Source organism: Nerophis ophidion, linkage group LG12 (assembly GCF_033978795.1).
Source record: "Nerophis ophidion isolate RoL-2023_Sa linkage group LG12, RoL_Noph_v1.0, whole genome shotgun sequence".
Taxonomy (NCBI): Eukaryota; Metazoa; Chordata; class Actinopteri; order Syngnathiformes; family Syngnathidae; genus Nerophis; species Nerophis ophidion.
Genome location: NC_084622.1, coordinates 35,885,791 through 35,898,902, shown reverse-complemented (window position 1 = coordinate 35,898,902; position 13,112 = coordinate 35,885,791). Strand labels below are relative to the sequence as shown.

The 13,112-nt window shown below is 40.8% G+C and overlaps 1 long non-coding RNA gene across 1 annotated transcript in view; it reads left to right on the top strand.

The window, feature by feature from the left end:
* The window catches only part of LOC133563817 (uncharacterized), a 49,088-nt gene extending 46,162 nt beyond the window's left edge, over positions 1-2,926 (top strand). Inside the window, exon 4 of the long non-coding RNA XR_009809124.1 lies at positions 2,509-2,926. This is a non-coding gene — a long non-coding RNA (uncharacterized LOC133563817). The remainder of the gene's footprint in view (positions 1-2,508) is intronic.
* Positions 2,927-13,112: the final 10,186 nt, after the last annotated feature.

Here is a 13,112-nt window from a genome sequence, read left to right as displayed (position 1 = left end):
GTACTGCTTGCCTGTGTATCGGCTGGGGACATCTCTGCGCTGCTGATCCGCCTCCGCTTGGGATGGTTTCCTGCTGGCTCCGCTGTGAACGGGACTCTCGCTGCTGTGTTGGATCCGCTTTGGACTGGACTCTCGCGACTGTGTTGGATCCATTATAGATTGAACTTTCACAGTATCATGTTAGACCCGCTCGACATCCATTGCTTTCCTCCTCTCCAAGGTTCTCATAGTCATCATTGTCACCGACGTCCCACTGGGTGTGAGTTTTCCTTGCCCTTATGTGGGCCTACCGAGGATGTCGTAGTGGTTTGTGCAGCCCTTTGAGACACTAGTGATTTAGGGCTATATAAGTAAACATTGATTGATTGATTGATGTACGGGGTGTTCAGAAGAAGACTTAGGACACAGCCCTTGGGAGAGCTAGGGCTGCGGAGGAGGGTTGAGAAGAAGTGGAGTCCAAGTTTACCATGCTGAGGGCGGTTTGTAAGGTAGTCCTGGTGGTGGCAGGTGGAGGTGGGGATCTGTAGACCAGAGAGTTTTGAAACAAGAATGTTTGGGATGATGGTATTATAAAGGCTGAGCTGTAGGCCACAAAGAGCAGCCTCACGCAGCTCACACTGTTCTCCTGGTGACTCAGCGCTGTGTGAATTGTCAGAGCGATTGCACACTCCATCGATCTGTTTGCTCTGTAAGAGAACGGGCAGTGGTCAAACGTGTTTGGAAAAAATTCTTTGATGTGGCTTGCGACGAGACGCTCAACACATTTTATGACTACAGACGTAAGGGTTATGGGTCTGGAATCATTGAGGCAGTCCATGGAGGTGTTGTTGGTAATGGGAATGATTGTGGCAGATTTGAGGCACTGTATGACAGTAGCGTGGGACAGGGAAAGGTTAAACAGTTTGGTGAGTATACCTTCCGGCTGACCAGCACACGCTTTGAGCACAGCCCCCGGGATGCCGTCAGGTCCAGTCACTTTTCTGGGGTTCACTGCCGTCAGAGTTCTCCACGCGTCATGTTCTTGAAGGGTGCGAGGAGTGGGGGTGGTGGTGTTGTGGAGGGACAGTGGCTGCAGGTGGGAGGTGCATTCAAATCGGGCAAATAAGCTGTACAGCTCCTCTGTCAGTAGTGAGTAGGTTTCCATGCACTAAATTAGTCGGATTTTTGTGTATTTTCACACCTATCATTAATGTCCCACACCAAATAAACCCATCAAATAAACCCACATACCAAATATTTACAGTTATACAAAAACAATATATTGTGAAAAAAATTATACACTTCACAAAATGTGTGTATAAACACAACACTTTAGATGTATGAAATTGCTTCAAAACTGTCTGTTGACAGCTGTTGAAGCCAAACACAAAGCAAAACTTCTTTTGAAAATGGTCTTCACAAAGACTCATTGAACATTTGTGTCAGTAGCATGTCTGGGGCATTATTACATTTCCTGGACGATATATTCTCCCACAAATAATTGCAGATAAACAATATTTTTGTCAGAGACCAACTTAAGCCCTAACGTCACCATAAAATATAGTAATAATAATAATAATGCAAGTATTCCTTTCAAACACAAAAAACTTTGGTTTCTACCAACCCCGTTTCCATATGAGTTGGGAAATTGTGTTAGATGTAAATATAAACGGAATACAATGATTTGCAAATCCTTTTCAACCCATATTCAATTGAATGCACTACAAAGACAACATATTTGATGTTCAAACTCATAAACTTTTTTTTTTTTTTCAAATAATAATTAATTTAGAATTTCATGGCTGCAACGAGACCAGCTTGCTAATAAATAAATAACATGTAAAAAATAGAGGCAGCTCACTGGTAAGTGCTGCTATTTGAGCTATTTTTAGAACCGGCCAGCGGGCTACTCAACTGGTCCTTACGGGCTACCTGATGCCCGCGGGCACCGCGTTGGTGACCCCTTCTATAATTACTGGTTTGAAAAAAAATATTTTTAACCCAAGTAGGTGAAACTACATAATCTCCCATGGCACACCAGACTGTATCTCACGGCACACTAGTGTGCCGCGGCATAGTGGTTGAAAAGCACTGCATTAGATGCTGCTATTGAATGAACGCGCTGAGGAGCTGAGAGCGAGAGTGAACCCTCTTGTACCCTGTTTGAAAGCTTATGACGCAGAAAACAAACACACACGGACGTGGCAGTTTATTAACGACGGCAGAATTAATTTGAATTTATTCTTTCATGAATTGATTTATTGACTGTCGGCATGCAAATTCCAGGTAGAATGTGAAGAAATGAAGCCACTAGTCATGTATGATTGGAAAATTCCCTCCATATGGCGCTTGCAGCAAGTCTTGCTGCGTGTCAAATGTAAGTGTATATGTGAGAGGTGCACAGCCCTCCTGACTTCATGTTCTCAGCACGGCGCAGCGTCTCTGCAGGCTAATTGAAGTCAACCACAGGGCGCTGCTAATGATCAGCCTACAGCGACCCTTCACGGTGTGTCATCTTTCTCTCCGCAGCCCGGCCTGGTATTTAGAGAGAACTTGAAGGTCGAGAGAAAAAAACCCGCCAGCGATGGAAAGCTGGGATGAAGAGAAAGAAAAAGACGAAGATAAGGAGGAAGGTAAGTAGGGGGGGTCGGCAGGGAGGCCACGGTGCAGGGGAGGTGATGTTAGACTAATGACACAGGTGATGAGGTGACCGCCACGCTGTGCAGGAAGTAGATGCATCAATCTCGGCTCACTTCCGCTCAATGGCCATTATCCCTCCTGCTGCTCTTAATTCACCAGCGGAGAATGCATCCGAGCAGGTGGTCGGAGGGCCGGAACTGTGGGTGAAGTGAGAGGTGAAAGTGAGGGGTCCGGGCCCCTGGGAGGAAAGGGAGGTGTGAAAATGGAGGGGGGAGGAGAGAAAAATGAGAGAGAAAAAACTGAATGATGGAGTGATTAATTTAGGTATTTTTGTATATATATATATGTATATATATATATATATATATATATATATATATATATATATATATATATATATATATATATATATATATATTAATGCATGGGACTCCTCTGTTTCGGTACTCACCCAGTGGCTTATTTTATTTTTCGAAGTTTTTTTCAAAATTTTACCCATCACGCAATATCCCGAAAAACGGCTTCAAAGTGCCTGATTTATATCCGCCCGTCCATTTTCCTGTGACGTCACTGCGTGAAGCCAATACAAACAAACATGGCAGATAGAACGGAAAGATATAGCGACATTAGCTCGGATTCAGACTCGGATTTCAGCGGCTTAAGCGATTCAACAGATTACGCATGTATTGAAACGGATGGTTGGAGTGTGGAGGCAGATAGAAAAAACGAAATTGAAGAAGAAACTGAAGCTATTGAGCCCTATCACGACAGACAACGGCAACGAGGACGAATTCGGCGATTGCCTTCTAACCAACGATTGCATCTTTTGACCAGAGGTGCAACTTGAATCCGTCGATTGGTATGTGTTTTTTTGGCATTAGATGTGGGTGGAGGGAAAGGCTTTATGCAAATATAGCTACAAATGAGGCATAATGATGCAATATGTACATACAGCTAGCCTAAATAGCATGTTAGCATTGATTAGCTTGCAGTCATGCCACGAACAAATATGTCTGATTAGCACATAAGTCAATAACATCAACAAAACTCACCTTTGTGATTTCGTTGACTTTATCGTTGGAAATGCATCTGCTTTGAGTGTCGAAGGATATCCACACATCTCTGTCGTAGCATCGCTATCGTCGGTAGCGACGCTACGACAGAACAGAACAAACGAGGGACTTTTTGCATCTTTTGACACTGGTGCAACTTGAATCCGTCGATTGGTATGTGTTTGTTTGACATTAAATGTGGGTGGAGGGAAAGGCTGTATGCAAATATAGCTACAAATGAGGCATAATGATGCAATATGTACATACAGCTAGCCTAAATAGCATGTTAGCATCGATTAGCATGCCGTGACCATTGATATGTCTGATTAGCACACTCTACATAAGTCAACTTGAATCCATCTCTGTTCGTTTTGTTACACCCTCGGACAACACACCGACGAGGCATGATGTCTCCATGGTACAGAAAACAGTCGAAAAAACGGAAAATAACAGAGCTGATTTGACTTGTGTGTGTAATGTGTTTGAGAAAATGGCGGATTGCTTCCCATTGTGACGTCACGGGTGAAAGGTCATTGCTCCGACAGCGAGCAATTGAAAGGCGTTTCAATCGCCAAATTCACCCTTTTAGAGTTCGGAAATCGGTTAAAAAAACACATGGTCTTTTTTCTGCTTCATCAAGGTATATATTGACGCTTACATAGGTCTGCTGATAATGTTCCCCTTTAACGTCCAAGTGGATGGCTGTGTCTCCATTGGAAAACTAGTGTCAGTGCACTACATTATCGACACTAGGAGGCCTGATCTACCACATTCCAAATAGCACGTGTTAAACAGCGTGTGCAAACTATACCATTGTGTGTGTAATTAGTGGGCGTGATCTACTAGGACTGCATGTACACTTGGTAATAAGTACTAAAGTGGTGTAGACCTTTTTTGAGCCAAGGCACATTTTTTTTTAATTTAAAAACTCCTGAGGCACACCGGGAGCAGAAAATGTTAAAAAATGTCAACTTAGTAGGCTATATTGACAACATAAAGTCGGTCTCAACAAGTTCCCAACGCAATTGTTCGATATAAATCTGAACCATAACCACAACCCTGCACGCATCACTAATTGTGGGGCGGTATAGCTCGGTTGGTAGAGAGGCCGTGTCAGCAACTTGAGGGTTGCAGGTTCGATCCTCACTTCCGCCATCCTAGTCACTGACGTTGTGTCCTTGGGCAAGACTTTTACCCATCTGCTCCCAGTGCCACCCACACTGGTTTAAATGTAACTTAGATACTGTGTTTCACAATGTAAAGCGCTTTGAGTCGCTAGAGAAAAAGCGCTATATGAATATAATTCACTTCACTTCAATTGTCTTGTCTCAAATGGGCCTCCAAAGCAATTAGCTACCTGGTAGCAACTACTGATATGGATATGGAGTATTACACGGTTACTCTCTGGATCTCTGGACAGCACAGAGAATTAACAACGGCAGATTATTTGCAGATTATAATTACTGGTTTGCAACAAATATTTTTTGGACCAATTAGGTGAAATTGCATAATTACCCACGGCACACCAGAGAATATCTCACGGCACACTGTGCCGCGGCACAGTGGTTGAAAAACACTGGTGTCGACCGCCCTATTTAACGGAGGATTTGCAAGTATGCTGGCTGTCACCATGGAGAAAATCATTTCTCTCCCCATTTATGGCATCATACGCTCCAACACATGGCATTTTGTCCTGTTGACATGCGGCACTTAAACATAATACGCTATATTGTAGCACAATTTGGACAACATCAACTATTCTTTCTGAGAGGCGCTGGGGTTTTTGTGATGGTGCGTCTGGCGTAATCCAGATGCAAGAAAATGCATATTGCAAGAAGCCTTTTCAGCCTAGTGGTTAGAGTGTCCACCCTGAGATCGGTAGGTCGAGTCATACCAAAGACTATAAAAATGGGACCCGTTACCTCCCTGCTTGGCACTCAGCATTAAGGGTTGGAATTGGGGGTTGAATCACCAAAAATGACGCCCGGGCGCGGCACCGCTGCTGCTCACTGCTCCCCTCACCTCCTAGGGGGTGATCAAGGGTGATAGGTCAAATGCAGAGAATAATTTTTCCACATCTAGTATGTGTGTGACAATCATTGGTACTTTGACTTTATATAGTATATGTGTTATAATAATACATTTTTCTACTATAAAAACACAACAACAAAAAACTAAAAGTGGCACCAAAATGACTTTAATCAGCCCCTTATGCCATTCAGCAGTTGTACAATTATAAAATAATATTGCTGAATTGATGATAAACCTAATATTTTATATTTCTGTCAGTCCAAATATGTTGACACACACAAACACATACTAAAGGACGAAGGATTAATTGCGGGCTTCACGGTGGCAGAGGGGTTAGTGCGTCCGCCTCACAATACGAAGGTCCTGAGTAGTCCCAGGTTCAATCCCGGGCTCGGGATCTTTCTGTGCGGAGTTTGCATGTCCTCCCCGTGAATGCGTGGGTTCTCTCTGGGCAATCTGGCTTCCTACCACTTCCAAAGACATGCACCTGGGGATAGGTTGATTGGCAACACTAAATTGGCCTTAGTGTGTGAATGTGAGTGTGAATGTTGTCTGTCTGTGTTGGCCCTGCGATGAGGTGGCGACTTGTCCAGGGTGTACCCCGCCTTCCGCCCGATTGTAGCTGAGATAGGCACCGCGACCCCAAAGTGAATAAGCGGTAGAAAAATGGATGGATGGATTAATTGCTCAACGTCTGTCTTTGCAGCAATCACATTTCGAAAGTGCTAAATACACTTTCAGTCTTGATAAATCACATCGCGATTAAAGATTACAGTACATTTTCAACTCCACCTCCTTTCTGGGTGTTCTGACAACCAGTATATATTATGCATATGCACAAAGACAAAAAAGCTAAATGGATTGCACTCTTTATTTTGTTCGCTTAAAGGGGAACATTATCACCAGACCTATGTAAGCGTCAATATAAACCTTGATGTTGCAGAAAAAAGACCAAATGTTTTTTTAACCGATTTCCGAAATCTAAAAGGGAGAATTTGGCGATTTAAACGCCTTTCAATTGATAGCCTGTCGACGGATGACCTTTCACCCGTGACGTCACAACATGAAGCAATTCGCCATTTTCTCAATCTTATTATACGCACCAGGTCAAATCAGCTCTGTTATTTTCCGTTTTTTCGACTGTTTTCCCGTACCTTGGAGACATCATGCCTTGTAGGTATGTTCTCGGAGGGTGTAACAACACGAACATAGACTGATTCAAGTTGCACCAGTGGTCAAAAGATGCGAAAGTCCCTCGTTTGTTCTGCACACTGTACCGAGGACAGCTATGCTACGACAGAGATGGCAAGAATGTGTGGATATCCTGCGACACTCAAAGCAGATGCATTTCCAACGATAAAGTCAACGAAATCACTAAGGTGAGTTTTGTTGATGTTATTGACATATGTGGAGTGTGCTAATCAGACATATTTGGTCACGGCATGACTGCAAGCTAATCGATGCTAACATGCTATTTAGGCTAGCTGTATGTACATATTGCATCATTATGCCTCATTTGTAGTTATATTTGCATCCAGCCTTTCCCTCCACCCACATTTAATGCCAAACAAACACACACCAATGGTTGGTTAGAAGGCAACCGCCGAATTAGTCCTCGCTTCCTCCCGTGCCGCTGTCTGTCGTGATATGGCTCAATAGCTTCAGTTTCTTCTTCAATTTCATTTTCGCTACCTGCCTCCATACTCCAACCATCCGTTTCAATACATGCGTAATTTGTTGAATAGCTTGCGCCGCCGAAATCCGAGTCTGAATCCGAGCTACTATGCTATACCTTTCTGTGCTATCCGCCATGTTTGTTTCTGGTGGCTTCATGCAGTGACGTCACAGTATAATAGACGGGTGGATATAACGACGGTTAAAATCAGGCACTTTGAAGCCATTTTTCAGGATATTGCGTGGTGGGTAAAATTTTGAGGAAAACTTTGAAAAATAAAATAACCCACTGGAAACTGATTTTTATTGGTTTTAACCCTTCAGAAATTGTGATAATGTTCCCCTTTAAGAGACAAAATCCTCTGCGCAAGAGCTTCAGGTCTGCGTGCTCTATCAAGTTTGCACATCTTTTAACATCTTGGCTAGCTCACCTTCTTGCTTTACCCGCTTAAAATGGTCTTGTAAAGCTATGTTGAAGTCAAAGGAGTCTCCGCGATCCGCAAAGTTTATCAGGTCCAACTCAAATACGATTGCTGTCTTTCTCTTTTTCTCTCCTTTTTTAATTGTGAATTGCATCCACTCAGATTAGAGGTAGCCCCGAGACAAGATAGAGTGGTGATGCTTAAGGGTGGTTAGGGTCTATCATTACACCATTAGAGGCGTGTTGAGTACTTTCTGTCCGTACTTCTCGGTGTGAACGCAACTATGCAAGTTACGTGTAGAAGCGCACAAATGAAAACACAACCAAGGTCTTTGTGTGTGTAACGTCCCTGTGTGTGTCCCCCCAACCCCCCATTATTCTCCAGGCTACTTTTGCCACGTCTGACCTTCTGGCATTTCTGTTTACGAGTCCTGTAAGCCGCCAGTCCACCGCTCCTGATAAACTCATCTACCCTCAGTCACATGATGTTCCTTTTTAATGCCAGAATCAATTGTGATCTCATCATAGGAAGAAGATAAAAAACCTTTAGAGGGTCAGATTCCAAGGTAGGTTTTCCATTACTTTGACTCAACTGTGCAAGAAAAATCGAATGAACTCACTGATGTGGTTAATATGAATTAACAAATGTGTTGATTTTGATTTAGAAAGTAATTTTTATTGCCTGCTTTATTTCATTTGGAGAATGTTTTCATCAAGTACAGTTGCAAAACTGAGAGACCAGCTTTAGTATGATTTAGTTGGGATACTTAAAACAGATTTTCAAATCCAAATCGTCACTCAGATGATAAAACGATTTAAATATTTAACAATTAATAAAAAAAAATATATATATATATAAATCGATTTATAATTTTAACAATTAATTAAAAAAATATAATAAATCGATTTATAATTTTTACAATTATTAAAAAAATAATAATATGTATTTTTTTAACTCTAAGATGACAAAGACTGATTTTTTTTTTACGGTTTATTTTTATTTTGGCCATGTTGTGATACTCCATTACACAGGATTTTTCCCAAGACGGTTTTTAATGTTAAATTACAAAATGTCAATCCTTTCATACTCTGGCAGTTATTCAACAACACCTGAAAGACAAACAAGACAATTTTAAAGTTCATAAATACATTTTAAAATTGTTTTGTCTTGTTTTACTTTTTTGCTCATATATTTAAGCCTTAAATAAAAATACCAAACATGTTTTTTTATTTTTATTTTAACGCTTTAAAGGCCTTTTTATTCAATCAACCAATCAAAAGTTGTTTATATAGCCCTCAATCACAAGGACATCCCCTGTTCTGAACCTACATTTACATTAGATCAAAAATATGTCACTTGTCAATTAGTCTACATTTACATAATTTATTGATATACATAATAATTCAGTTCAGTTCAGTTTCAGTTTTTTTCAAACAGGCATACAATACAATGTAATGCATCACACATTTCCAGTTGTTTCATTACAGCACGTCCGAAAAGGAGTAGGAAGAAGCAGAGCTTATTTAATCCTACTCCCTTTCATACCATAGCAACTGTATCCAGATTCCATGTTCTCTGTAACATAACATTGGGCAAATAAATAATAAATAAATAATATACCATATTAAGCAAACAAATATTAAATACAAAAATAATCTTTGTCTCAATTAAAAAAATACATTAGATATTTTTCTCATTTTGAACTGATACATCATCTAATCAAAAGACCTTCAAAAGTATTAAAATACAAATTGAAAAAAATCTTACAAATTATAGAGAAATTTGAGCAAAAAAGTTTTAAAGGCCTACTGAAATTATATTTTCTTATTTAAACGGGGATAGCATGTCCATTCTATGTGTCATACTTGATCATTTCGTGATATTGCCATATTTTTGCTGAAAGGATTTAGTAGAGAACATCGACGATAATGTTCGCAACTTTTGGTCGCTAATAAAAAAGCCTTGCCTGTACCGGAAGTAACAGACGATGTGCGCGTGACGTCACCGGTTGTAGGGCTCCTCACATCCTCACATTGTTTACAATCATAGCCACCAGCAGCTAGCGCGATTCAGACCGAAAAAGCGACAATTTCCCCATTAATTTGAGCGAGGATGAAAGATTTGTGGATGAGGAAAGTGAGAGTAAAGGACTAGGAAAAAAAAAAAAAGGCGAGGGCAGTTGGAGCGATTCAGATGTTATTAGACACATTTACTAGGATAATTCTGGAAAATCCCTTATCTGCTTATTGTGTCACTAGTGTTTTAGTGAGATTATATGGTACCTGAAAGTCGGAGGGGTGTGGCCACGGGTGTGGTGACCGCCAGTGTCTATGAGGAAAGTCACGCAGCTGCAAGAGGACGCAAGCTCCGCTCATGTCTAAGATAAGAGCCGACTTATTACCACAAGTTTCTCACCGAAACCTGCCGGTTGACATGTGGTCGGGAACCATGTTTGCTTGACCGCTCTTTTCCATAGTTAAGCTTCACCTTCGGGAATTTTAAACAAGGAAACATCAGCTGTGTTTGTGTTACTAAATGCAGCTGCATTACACCGCTTCGCACCTCCATCTTTCTACTTTGACTTCTCCATTATTAATTGAACAAATTGCAAAAGATTCAGCAACACACGTGTCCAGAATACTGTGTAATTATGCGATTAAAGCTTAGATCGGGCTGGAAAAAATGTCCGCTACAACCGGTGACGTCAAACGCACGCATCATCATACGCGTCATCATACCGCGACGTTTTCAACAAGATACATCGTGCGAAATTTAAAATTGCAATTTAGTAAACTAAAAAGGCCGTATTGGCATGTGTTGCAATGTTAAAGGCCTACTGAAATGAGATTCTCTGATTCAAACGGGGATAGCAGGTCCATTCTGTGTGTCATACTTGATCATTACGCGATATTGTCAGATTTTTGCTGAAAGGATTTAGTAGAGAACATCCACGATAAAGTTTGCGACTTTTGGTCGCCAAAAAAAAGCCTTACCTCCACCGGGTGTCGCAGACGATGACCTCACCCGTTGATGGCTCCTCACATATTCACATTGTTTATAATGGGAGCCTCCAACAAAAAGTGCTATTCGGACCGAGAAAACGACAATTTCCTCATTAATTTGAGCGAGGATGAAAGATTTGTGTTTGAGGATATTGATAGCGACGGACTAGAAAAAAAAAAGTAAAAAAAAAAAAACGCGATTGCATTGGGACTGATTGCGATGTTTTTAGACACATTTACTAGGGTAATTCTGGGAAATCCCTTATCTTTCTATTGTGTTGCTAGTGTTTTAGTGAGTTTAACAGTACCTGATAGTCGGAAGGGTGTGTCCACGGGTGTCTTGACGCCAGTGTCTCAGGGGAGTCGACAGCAGCTATGGCTCAGCTTTTCTCCGGTAAGAAGCGACTTTTTACCACAATTTTCTCACCGAAACCTGCTGGTTGACATTCCGTCGTGATTCATGTTCGCTTGACCGCGCTCTGATCCATAGTAAAGTTTCACCTCCAGGAATTTTAAACAAGGAATCACCGTGTGTTTGTGTGGCTAAAGGCTAAAGCTTCCCAACTCCATCTTTCTACTGTGACTTCTCCAATATTAATTGAACAAATTGCGAAAGATTCAGCAACACAGATCTCCAAAATACTGTGTAATTATGCCGTTAAAGCAGATGACTCTTAGCTGTGTGGGTGTGCAGCGCTTATATTTCCTAAAAACCCGTGACGTCTTGCGTACACATCATCATTACACGACGTTTTCACTCCCGGGAAATTTAAAATTGCAATTTAGTAAACTAAAATGGCTGTATTGGCATGTGTTGCAATGTTAATATTTCATCATTGATATATTTGGACTCTTGCGACTGTGTTGGATCCATTATGGATTGAACTTTCACAGTATCATGTTAGACCCGCTCGACATCCATTGCTTTCCTCCTCTCCAAGGTTCTCATAGTCATCATTGTCACCGACGTCCCACTGGGTGTGAGTTTTCCTTGTCCTTATGTGGGCCTACCGAGGATGTCGTAGTGGTTTGTGCAGCCCTTTGAGACACTAGTGATTTAGGGCTATATAAGTAAACATGGATTGATTGATTGATATAAACTATCACACTGCGTGGTGAGTAGTAGTGGGTTTCAGTAGGCCTTTAAATATATGAATGCAAAAAGTGTTTTCATGCCCTTCAAACACTTCGGGACTTTTATGTCCTGTTCGGTTTTGAAATTAATGAAATCGAATGTTGCCCGAGGGCTAAAAATACATTTTTATAAATGGTTTTAGGCTATCTCTGCGCTTGCGAGCTGCGCGCAAAGGTCATAGGCGGCCATAAGAAGCCTTTATAACCTCTAACCTTTTTTGAAAAAGTTGTATTATTATTTTGAATCCAAATTATATATTGCGAGAATCAGTTTGACTCACTTCAAGTATCAGATTCAAATCAGATCGTGAGTTGTTGTAAGATTCCCATCCCTATGTCAAATGGGTGCTGTCAATTTTTTGTAATCACATGGTTATTACTATCTTACATTATTTAATTTACTTATAAAAAAAAAAAGACTAAAGTATTTGAACACTAATGCAATTTTATTGTCAGAATGTTGTACGGTATTTTATTTTGATTTTGATTAGCTCAAAACTTGCTCAAAAAAGTTTTCTCCGAAGTGCCGCCCAGGGTGTGTTTTTGGGGGAAATTTGCAAGCGAGCACATCGGTCGGAGTCTCCTCTTAAATCCTCACAGTGACGTGTGCATTAACTGTAGTGTACGTACAGCCACCTCGGGAGGGACAAGCGGTAAAAAAATGGACAGATGGAGTACAGTGCATGCGGAAAGTATTCACACAAAATGTGTTATGTTCCAGCCTTATTCCAAAATGGAATAAACTCATTTTTGTCCTCAAAAGTCTACACACAATACTCCAAATAAATTATTCGATTAATCTCCGTAAATACATGAATGTGATCATTTATTGTGATTAAGCACATAGGTTCATTTGTTATTTTCCCTCGTATAATGCAAGAAGGATAGAGAGAGCTGCTTTGAATTACTTTTTTTGGTAACACTTTAGTATGGGGAACACATTTTCACCATTATTTAGTTGCTTCTTAACATGCAAATTAGGAACATATTGGCTCTTGATGAGTCATTCTTAAGTACTTGTTAATGCCTTTTTATGCATGGCCTTATTATACAACCCGTAAGCCATTAACTAAGAGTGTTCCCTCAATAACCTCAGAATTATTGCTTATTAGCAACCCTCATCCTAATTATAACCCTTATAAGTTCCCCTATTGTCCAAATAATTCTAAATTAAGTCT